A 12,019-nucleotide genomic window follows, 5' to 3' on the forward strand; every position below is an offset into this window, starting at 1 on the left:
TAATTACACTACAAGGCGAATTCCATTTTTGAATAGGCTAGTTTCCAACTAGTCAAATCAGTTACTTTTACTGAACGTCAAAACACGACATTTCTACGGAATTTGTACGAAAAAGCACAATGTGACGTCATAGAAAAACGTAATAAAATGCCGGGATTATTATTACGCTTTTCTTGATTAAAATTCATAAATAAGTTAAGGAAATAGAAAAAATAAAATGATTTTCGGTACTTGATCAGAATTTCATATTTTATCTTGAACCAAGTAGGTACACGATTCGATTGAAAATTGTATTTTCCCTGGATGCCAAAAATATATTGTCAGTTCATAATTACTAAAATTAAAAAGAAGTAAATAGTCGGAAATGGCGAGTTGGTAGGCGTGTGTATAGCACAACAATGGTGCATGGCGACAGCTGGCAACCGCTGGCGAGGTTCATTTGCCCACTAACGGCCAGTGCGAACTTCCACGCACACTACTAAATTAGACCAATACCTCGCACAAATACCAAGCCCAAATTAACTTTACAAGAATGCTAATGTCAGCAAAAAGTGCCCTCTAGCGAAAGCTGACATTAGAATTAATGTAAACGTTTCAGAAACAGACGACTTTTTGTTATATCGTTTTGCAGATTTAGAAACAACTTTTAAAAAGTTTTGTAGCTGCGTGCTTATAATTATATGTCATTTTAAAGAGAATGGAAATAAAATACTGTAGGTAATTATTTAATGCTTTTCTTCTTCTCGTTTGGGTTGTAAAGTTGATGTCCAACATCAACTACTCTGATGTCATGTCTTACATGACTCAGTCTTATGTAAACCACACGTACCTCCATACGTATAATTAGTAAGTATCTGGAATTAACGGCTTAACATGCTTTCTGAAGAACGGATTAATTTAAATTTTCTGGTAGACACACCTGTCTGTGAATCACCATTCAGCCTCACAAAGACAATTTCACGAAATAAAATATCGTAACATCAATAAAAATTGCGTTTCACTAAAAGTTCAATATCAAAGAGAAGAGGTAAAGAGGGTATTCTCGAGGGTAAACACATGAAGAAGAACTGTCAAAGTTACGACCTACATCGACCTTATTATCTTAGGTTAGTGGTCGTAACCCGCAATACTTCTTTTTTTAAATTAACTGCTGATATAAAACAATACGGCTTCGAGGAGACTTTATGCTGAAACCAGCGGCGTGTTTGTATTACGAATGCGTAATAATGCAATGGCATTTTCCGACTTTAATGACCGAGAGCAGGTAGATGTGGGTACTTAGGGTCATTCCATCAGAGTCCGGGCCCGGAAGCTTGCATAATACATACTTATATGAAGCAAACAGATACTCGGTCCGCGTTTGCGAGGCGCACGTCAACTATTCATTAATAGAACGTACACATTTTATTTGCATTTCGAATACATGATGTGCAAATTCTTTCATAATCCTAATCAAGCGTATAGTTCAAAAGTTTTTCTTAAAACAATTAACGAACTAATGACATAAAGCAGATAAACCACTTACGACAATTTACATGTCATCAGACCCCTCTAGTACTTGCTGAAACGAAGCTAATTATATTGAAAAAAATATAATATAAATAAGTCCGTATTAGCTTAATACGAAATAATATATGTTTTATAGTGTACATAAAACAATGCAATGGATGTAAAGAAAAAATATATTAATCTTAAAATAGTCGTAAGTGAGAGTAAAAAGGTTCCATAAATGACAGACGTAATGTCAAGCAGTCGCCGTTCGGGGAGTCGCTGTCAACGCTACAATTCCACTTAGGTATGCCTGCATCATTAAAACTGCAGAAACTGCAATAGTAACATTAACATTAATGGTTACATCGATGGTTTCTACCTCACACAGCTAAGTAACCTACCTATATCTTGTACCATTGCTACCAGTGAGCAGGGAGAACGTAGGAAATTACTGATAATGGAAATACAAACTTTAACGTGTTATCCACCAAAATAGCTCCCGTGAATTTCTATTATTAACAAAACCTTTCACACACTTTTTTTTATCCCAGTTGAATACAAATAAGATTATTTTTTTGTGACTGCTTAAATTCGGGTTTATTATAGTTTAAAAAATCTTTCCATTAGAGCTAATTAAAACATATGGATAATGCCGCGGTATTATTTAATATTTCCAACCTGTTGTAGCTTTCTAAATGCTTTTTCTGTACATGTTAACTTTAGTACGTAGAATATAAGTAACTTAGTCACTAAAAACTCTACTAACCTATACAAGAAGGTATATAACTATCATTTTTATCATACGATTCTTTCCTCTCAGCTGGAAAACCTTAGCTCTGTTAAAACTGAATGGAGATTGCAGCAGATCTATTATTTCTCTCTCTAGTGCATTTCGTCTCGCTACACGATTCCTCGTCTTTACTTCAGTAGAGCCAGAATTATCCATGAAATATGAATGTTTCTGCCGATAGCCTTCAACAATTGAAGATCGATTTCGTTCGTAAAATTGGAAATATACTTCAGTAAAGGTACGCAAGTGCAATGGGCTACGACGGAGCGAGTCATGCAAAGCATACATACATGAATATTACCTACATTTCCAGTGTTACTTATTGATAACCTCCGGCCAAGTAGTTAATGCCATAAGCGGCAAATCTACGATAAGTCTCGCCAGAAAAATGTACTGGCAGACATAAACTACAAAATAACATATTTCCTAGCTGGCAGAGCTACGGAGAGTCAAGATAGAGCGAAACATACTTATAAAATTAAATTTCAATTCCATTTGCAGCGGATTTTTTTATTGAATAATCTGTTTTTCTTAACGTTTTACTGTAAAAAACCTTGTTATTTTCTAGCAGCCCTAACCTACTCGTAAGGCACCATAGTTCCCTCAATGGTTGGAAAAGTTTCGGTTCGGTGATATTGTTGTGACAAGCAACTCGCCGCCTCGTTGACGGCAAACCAGATGCTTACGCGGTCATTATCGGCAGCTGCTCTTTTGTTTGGTCATTTCCTCATCTTTTCCTAATAGGACATGAACAAAGAGAACATTTTTACTATCGCATGTGGAAACAATACTTTTTGCGGAACGACTTGTTGTGACAGAATCTAGCTAGGTATCAAATCATGGCAAGACAAATTTTATATGCTGTATAAAATACGGTTGTTGTACAAGGCGTAGAGCTATCCACTCGGGACGAAGGTCCTAAATGTGCGCTGTAAAAATGACCTGAAAATTAAAATATTTTACGATGGGATGAAAAACTGCCAGTGTAGATTGGACGGAGCCCATGTTCTAACTGAGGGCTGGAGACGTGATGTTAAAGCCGATGTTGAGATGAATCTGAAGCGAGGATTTGCGGCTTACATCGAATTAAGAGAGATTTCTACTCCGGAAAGGAGGCAGCTTCAGAAAGGGGCGGGAGTATAAGACTGCCCAGGGGAGGTGGTGAACAGAACCTCAACCGTTCAACAAACACAATTACGTTTCAACCGTGATCTCGCAGAGTACTTGAGCAGGAAAACCTATAATTGAGAGACCTTTCAGCCAGTCGGTGTGGTTTGACGTTTTAGATGTTTGCATAAAAAGAAATCGAGTCTTTTGAGGCTTTTCTTGCTCGGGTAAATTATTATTAACGTTAAGAGCAATGACACTTAAAAATTGTATTAGAGGAATAACAAAAGATATTATTACAAATTCCTACTATGGTTCAGGTGCTTATAAAATGATGTATACCTATTTTATTTGGAGAATGTTAAACGAAAGGTCAAGGATATCCGTTTTAATCTCGACTTGTTACTGGGCTGCGACACGCAAGGAAGGCAATATTACAATAATATTTTGTTATTATTTTTTTGGTCCGTAGAAATTAACATTTTTAGTAGCTTAAACTAAAACACATTTCTACGTAATTAGCACTACCGAAATATAAATAATAAACGATAATTTTAACTCTGAAACACAAATATTTTATTGTTCCCAAATTACGGTGTAAAAAATGTAGTAATTTTGAATTTCTGTTCAGAACTACAGAGTAGCGTAATGAAACATTAGCAATGCAATTAATAACAAATTACTTCACCAAACCAATACCGTACTCCAGGTAAAGCGGAACTTTATTCAATTTTGTTGAATTGTACTTACCTATTTATGAACGTTATTAATAAGTAAGTATTTATATTCCGCAACTGCATCAAATAACGATTACGGTTTATAGAGGTAGTTATGGTGAACGTGTAAGAGCCTATTGGACCCTTTGATTTCATTTATATACACCTTACTTCGCGAACGAACAGACTAAATTGCCATTCCTTCTATGTGTGGTCCGAATTATTGAATCATTTACGTGTTGTTTATGTTTCTACAGCTTTGATCCCTGATTTAAACCAACGAGTTATTCCATTTAAAAATAGTTATTCAATTTAGCTTTCTCCCTTTCAATCCATCCATAATTGTCGCTGTGTAATCATTATTAAATTGGTATAATTGGTCGGAAATTCGGTGGCATGTTTACATAAACTTGATGGTAGTAGGTACATATACAGAGTTGATATTACCGTTCACAGTTCATATATGACTTTTCAGGTAGTCCGGGATGGTTCCCCATAGAGGATACTTGAGCCACTTCTAATAACATTTTGAATATTCGCTCTCACGAATAAACGCGCGTCAATTCTTAGGCATTACTACAACTAGCAAAAATAATAAACACTCATAAATTTTAGTACTAAAAAGGAGAAATCTGCTACTACTAAAAAGAATAAATGTTTTACAATTTAAATAATACTTAAATAAAAAAGTTTATTTAGGTAAAACCTACGACACACATATAATATATATAAGTACATTTACAACATAAAAATATACACACATTAAATTACACATTAAATTTTATTAAATTAAATTAAATTAAAAATTATTTATTCATCACACACAAGTAATAAGTTTACAAAAGTTTGGAATAGCTTTGTATGATTGCCTCGAGTGTGTGATCTGGAGCCTAAGCTAGGGCGACCCTGTATTTCAGGACTCCAGGTCCCCACCCGCGAATCGCTTAACTAAAATAGGTGGTGTTTATGTTTTTGTTCCATGTTTGGAGCCTTTGTTATTATATTGCGTGATTATCATGTTATAAGTTTGTAGGTTATCGTGGTATAATCATTAGGTGCAGTAGATACGGCAGACTTGCTTAAGTAATTGAGTAGTTTCCTAGCTCAAAGATAAATTATGAAATTCTTATTACTAAATAAAGACAGGTGACAAAAACTTTTTTTTCTATTTTACTTACTTATGAATTTTAAAAAAGAAAAAATTTTTAATAATTGCGACATTTTGTCGCCTTTTTCTATGACGTTACAGGTTGCTTTTTCATAAAAATATTATTTTTACCATAGTAATTTCGTGTATTGACGTTTAGAAAAAACTAACTGATTTGACTAGTTGGAAACTACCCTAATGTAAGTACCATTTGTCATTGTCATTTGTGTGACTTTGTTACGATCCTAATTCTATGCTGATATTAAAAAATATATTGATTTTATGTTATAAAATGTTATTTTTTTAACTAGTACTTAATTAAACTTCTGAATATTTCAACTATCATAACAAAAATGAGAGCGTGACTGCAGCAATAAGCAAAATATGGAGCAAATATAAAATTAGTCACGTCAAAAAAAGAATGCGTGCTAATTCATAAGGATATAATGTTCACAGTTCTTGTTACGTTCTAGTCGTTGTTAGTAACTATCTGTACCTATTTTTATTTTTTGACGTAACTTATGGCATTAACTACTTGGCCGGACAAATGGGGAGCGCTGAAGGCTCTCACCCGGTACAACGTTTAAGACAACAAGCCTGAGGGTGCCCAGTTGGGCGCGAACCTCGGGCCAGGTCGTCGTCTGAGAGGAAAAATATTTGAAAGAATTAATCGACCCTAGTGGGTCGATAGCGATAAGCGCTGATTGAGGGAAATCGTCAAAAACAAACACTTTTACAACATCAAAAACTTTTACTCGCCCCATGCGACAGTATCCCACAAACGCAGATTACAGAAAGAAACTATGTGATAAGTCTGCAGGAAACAGAGCGAGATCAATCCGGCATCAGGGAACTCCGCATCTACACAGATGGTTCCAAAATGTCCTCAGGGACGGGTGCCGGAGTTTTCTCACTCGACTTAAACATTCAAAAATCAGTGGCTCTAGGAAAATACAGCTCCATTATTCAATGTGAATGTGTAGCCATAATTCAAGCCGCCAGCACAGTGAGGAAGAGAAAGGTCAAGGGTTATGACATCAGAATCCTCTCAGACAGCGCAGCTGTCTTACAAGCCCTAAACAGTGACAACATAACCTCAGGGCTAATATACGAGTGCCACAGAGAACTGCAGAAGATGGCTTTAACTAACAAGGTTACCCTGCAGTGGATTAAAGGGCACAGTGGATCGCTGGGTAATGATGCCGCCGACGAACTGGCAAGGAGAGGATCAGACACCAGGGTATATGGACCCGAACCAATCCTGCCGATACCTTTCAGTCAGTTACACTCGTGGGTACGGGACCATACCCAGCAACTACACAACGACAGATGGGCACAGCTGCCCACATGCAGACAGTCGAAGGATATCATGCCTATGATATCCAAGAGCTTCACTCGCCGACTGCTTCGCTTAAACCGCAATGACCTTCGAATAGTAGTGGGCAGTATTACGGGTCACTGCCCACTCAACAAGCACCTATTTAACTTAGGGATAACGGACAGCCCACTTTGCAGAGGCTGTCTGGACGCAGAAGAAACTGCCCCCCATGTAATCCTGGAATGCACGGGAGTGTCAGCACAATGGGTAAAAATCCTCAAAGGAATGGGGTCGCTCCGCGAAGCCTGTGAAAACCCCAGGAGACTTCTGAGCTTCTAGAAGGAGATAGGTTGGCTTACGTAGTCAACAATTACACGCATAATGGGCCATCTTAGAGTCTAAATGCGGAAAACAGAGCCCACTAACATAACATAACATATGAGGGAAATCGTCGACCACGCCGATGGGGTCGGTATCGGGGTCCTGAAGTGTTTGGTGTCGCGAGCTGATTGGCTGCCTCTATGGCTAGAGTAATCGGGTCGTAAACTAATTGTACCTAGGCACATTGAGAACTATACGAAAAGCAACAATAATTTTGCCGTGGCAGTATCTAAGTACACAATTATACCTACCAGGGTCTACACATTGAAAAGCGCTTATTAAATTAAAGTTTCGCCGCGGCAAATGGTTTACCTGCAAGGAAGCTACACATTATTTCGGAATTAGCCCCGTGGCTCGCTCGTGCTTCCCAGCGGTGTTTCATGAATTAAAAATTATAGTCTGCCTCGTTCCACTTAATGGACGTTGTTAGTGGCTTCTTATTTCAAGTGCCCGCTACAAAAATCACCTGACTTTTCATAATATGATTCAACCCCGCCAGTCAGTAAAATTAAAATGGAAACATTATTCTACTCAAACTTAAGTTAAATAAATACATGGGAATTTCATCTAAGCTTGAAAGATCCCACTGCTGGGCCTCCCCTTCCTCTTTCTATTTTTCACAGTGCTGTGCACACTCCGGCAAGCGTCCAAGTGGTCACGCCGCTCTCGAGGGAATTCATATTTTTGAATGTACTTACATATTTTTTATATCTAGCTCCAACTTTCTAAGGATTCTTTCACCACTTTCAAAAGTTCTTGTCGTGAATCTCGTTACGTGATAGTATTGTTGTTCTCATTTTATTATTAATTTATTTAGAACTTCTTGTGTTGAGTTTTTATACTTACATTTACTCGTCTCTGGCTCGAAAATTGTATCATAAACGTTATCTTTAATCTGATGGATGACCTCACACGCTACTGTTATAAATTATACCTATAAATATTATCCTTAATCCGGGTGGACAGTGTGCTATTGTTGCTACAGCTGAAAATAAAAGATTTCACCGAAAATATGAATGATATTCAGGTATTTACTGTTTGTATTGCTTATCAACAACACCCGTAATATATTGATGATAATATAATGACTTATTATTGAAATCAAATTTTTGTACGTGTAAAATATAACCATAATATTATGCATGAAAAATAATCCGTACCCAGCTTAAGTACATGTGGATGATGTATGATATAAAAGATTCTCGAAATTTTTGCGGATGTGAGATTTTAAAATTTGTGTGAGCATCGGCTGCGATTCTGAATGGTTAATCCTCCGGCTACCGATTTACAATTCGCTGAGTTTCGTATGGGTTTAAGGCACATCGATAAAGGACCTCTCTCAACGACAATTGATACATTTTTATTGTTATGGGTTTTATTTGCATAATACAGATATTCTGACTGAACTTTCAAGATAACACGTCAGACGGTCGTGGAGTTAACATCGGTATAGCTTCTATGAAAATATTCTTAAAAAATCTACACACATTATTGACGTATAAGAAAACCTATAATTATGATTTTCATGTTGAAAAACTGTAGACCATTGTGACAAGCCAAACCCAAAAATGTTCAGACGCGAAGAAAAGGGAATCGGCGGTCAGTGTCAAAGGGGCTTTGTCCGCGTCGGGAGGTCTCAGCTGCTAACGATTCCGCAAAGGTTCAACTAGACGCCGCACCAACGGTTATTCCGCAAAACATTTCGAATTTGGAGGCCCCTAATCCCGCTAATACCCTACAAACCGCACGTACACCCCTAAATCTTGGGCGGAACAGCGCATGTTTGTTTCTCTGTGTCGACAGTCATTCAAGATGTACAATGAACGTAGCAGGTGACAAGATACGATTCTATATGTAACATTCAACTGAAATATGTTTATTAAAATATTTAGTAGTACCGGCTCTCCGTTTATATCTAAGTCATTAATTCAGGAATTCTCTTTAGTAAGTATCAGTAAGTACTATAAAGACTGGGGAATATGACCGACTTACAGTTTGCGTGGGATTGTAACGTTTCTCGAGGATGACTCAGCGCGGCAACTTAAGTAATTACTTATCAAACATAAGTAAGTATTTGGAAAAATATATGGTAAGTAAGCGTTGTGTTTGTACTTGAAGCTACCCATTAAAAAGGGGATCTGTTATTTTTAGAATACTCATATCGACAAAATGCGATACAAGCATATACAATTGAGTAACACCTTTTTTAATAATCTTTCTGTCATAAAGTGTGTGAGTGTTGTCGTAAATCACAAACTTGTTCAGGCACCCAACATGTATGGCTTGTTAATAGAGCGTAACTCGATGCCCGGTTTGTATGGCTCTCATTAAAAGGTACGTGACTTACATTGCAAACGCAGGAATTCAAAAGGGAATAAAATAGCCACCGAGCAGTTCATCAACGCTATAAATTTACATGCGGTTCCAATTATCCCCGTAATCAAATTACATATTGGTTCGCCTTTAGCAAAATAAATAATTACCTAGTATGATGAACGCATATTTTTATGACATCATCACAGGGTCGTGCATCATATTGCAATAAAATTACTTTACAAGTAACCAAACAGCAATCCTGAACTAACATGTCATTGTGTTTCTCTATATCACATGTTAAAAGTTTTAAACAAACCTGCGTGTTCGAAAAAAAATCATAGATCTTCGACATAGCTTCAACGCATGAGCATGTAAATATTCTAAACGTATTATTTTTTCCGTCGTTACTTCTCCGTGACGTTAGCCTTGCTGAAACACGGGTAGCTTTTAAAAATAAGGTGACTCGACGATATAAAATTCTCAAAAAATGCTGAGTGCCCCACGGCTCTATTTTTCCAGCTATAAAAACTGGGAACAAAAATATACTTCGTGAATATTTGAAGCTATATTTTAATAATTCACTAAAACAAGGAATGCTACGCAACAGCTACTTTTAATGAAACAAAAGTAAACAGTAGACAGTTCCATTCTAGCTTTTTATATTTTTTATATTGTATTTTATATTTTGTGGGAGACCTTTGCCCAACAGTGGGTTCTTATAGGCTAGATTAGATTTTGTAGAAGGTAGTAAACGGGAGATTATGGTGAGTTTCCATACAAGGGTTGTATGTTGTTTTAATATATTTTAAATACGACGCTTACACTTTTTCGAATCACAATGTACGGATTTCAAAGGATAAACGAAATTCGAAGTAGACGGGTTCACGTTTTAAACGCTAAATGTTGCAGTAGCGAAACAAGTTATGCACAACTTTGAAATGAAAACTAAAATAATTATAATTAAATATTGAAAAAAAAAAACTGAATGAACGCGCGTGGAATATTGTACTTGTGTTGGTTACATTTTAGAAGTTTCTTGAAACGATTTTGGGGGTAAGTTTGGGTTTAATGCCTTGACTTAATTCCCAGTGTTAATTTAGGACTAGCAAGTTAAATGCACATAGACCATTAATGTCGACGACCGAGCCGTTATATGAGAAAACTTTCACGGACTTCCATGAGACAAGAAGCCACGCAGAATTTATTACATGTCCATTTCGTGCCCGAACTTGTATATAATATGAGTTCGGGATATAACTACATGCTTCCCGAATAACACGTAAATATGTGTTATATTATATAACGACAGCCTTCGATCTAATAATACTTAGACTTTATTAATATACTTACTTTATTAATAAACTTTTTTATTATTATGTTTGTCATTTCGATATCTCGGGACTATGGAGTCCCGGACTTTTGGAAGGCGTGCGTGGGGCCGAAGCCAACACGTAGAGGCCCCTTTAGACAATTTGATCTATATGTTGTGTGACAGACACCAACCGGTGATTATCCCTGTATGCACTATGGGAGTGCACCCAAAGACCATCCCCGGTTCGTGTAGGACTATTGCAGATTATGGGAACAAAAGGAACTGGGCTATTGGGTTGGGAGTTAGTGGACCGGATACTGGGGCTATGGGGGACTATGGCGCCTGCTCGACCAATGTTGGTAACATAGATACTATGAGCAGTCGGTGACTCGCCACTCACTGGATGGGCCACCTATCTAGCCGACGCGACTGGACGGCAAGGCAGCAACATGGTTGTGAGCAGCTCAGGGTGTCGAGAGGTGTACACCGCTTTCTGCGAGGCGGTTTACCCGCCTAACCAACTCGCGACTTATGCATCTTTCACTTCCACCCTGCGAGCGTATAGCTCTAACGCCCCACTCTGGCCGGCCAATGAAGGCAAGCCACAGGTGAGAGTCCTGCGGCCCCCGCTGGGGTCCACTCCGGCCGGCCAATGAAGGCAAGTCGGAGACGGAGGGCCTGACCGACTCTCGGGGATCTCAGCTCCGTGGTGTCGTCACTCACCAACAGCTCGCCACAAGCTGGCCTGCGGAGACTGACTGCACTGTTGAATTCACCAGGTACGCTGATAAATTCACCAGGGGGCGATGGGGTCGTCACATCCCCACGCCTTTTATTATTGTATGTCTTTTTCATATCTCGGGCCTATGAAGGCCCGGACTTTTTTTTGGAAGGCGTGCGTGGGGCCGAAGCCAACACGTAGAGGCCCCTTTTTATTAGTACTTGTTTATACTTACTTTATTACAATTATATTCAATAAAATAGGTATGTTAAACAACCGAGATACTTAACAAGAACGAAATTTTCGAAGGCTAAATTTGTTTAAAAAAGTATTCTTATCTTTTATCTTTTTTAATTTATCGGTATATTTACCTCCTTATATACGGTCTTTTACAGTAACAAGAAGGGTTATGTGTTTGTTTGCTATGAATGTATGTTTGTATGTACGTATATATACCATATGTATATACTTGGTATGTGTGTGTGCACGTCTGTTCCCTTCCCACCTAACTTCTAAACCACCTGTCAGAATTTAACAAATTATGAGGTGTCGTGTATGCCGTAGTAAGCAATCTCTGAGGACAGATTGGTATTCGACCACGGCTCTCTCTCAAATATTTTTTGTTTTAAATACATTTTCCTGCGCGATTTTACCGTAAGTAATCGGGTTTCAGTCTTTAAACTGATATACTTTCTTAATTATGGTTAGATATATTTATAT

This window comes from Pectinophora gossypiella, chromosome Z, assembly GCF_024362695.1.
Source record: "Pectinophora gossypiella chromosome Z, ilPecGoss1.1, whole genome shotgun sequence".
Taxonomy (NCBI): domain Eukaryota; kingdom Metazoa; phylum Arthropoda; class Insecta; order Lepidoptera; family Gelechiidae; genus Pectinophora; species Pectinophora gossypiella.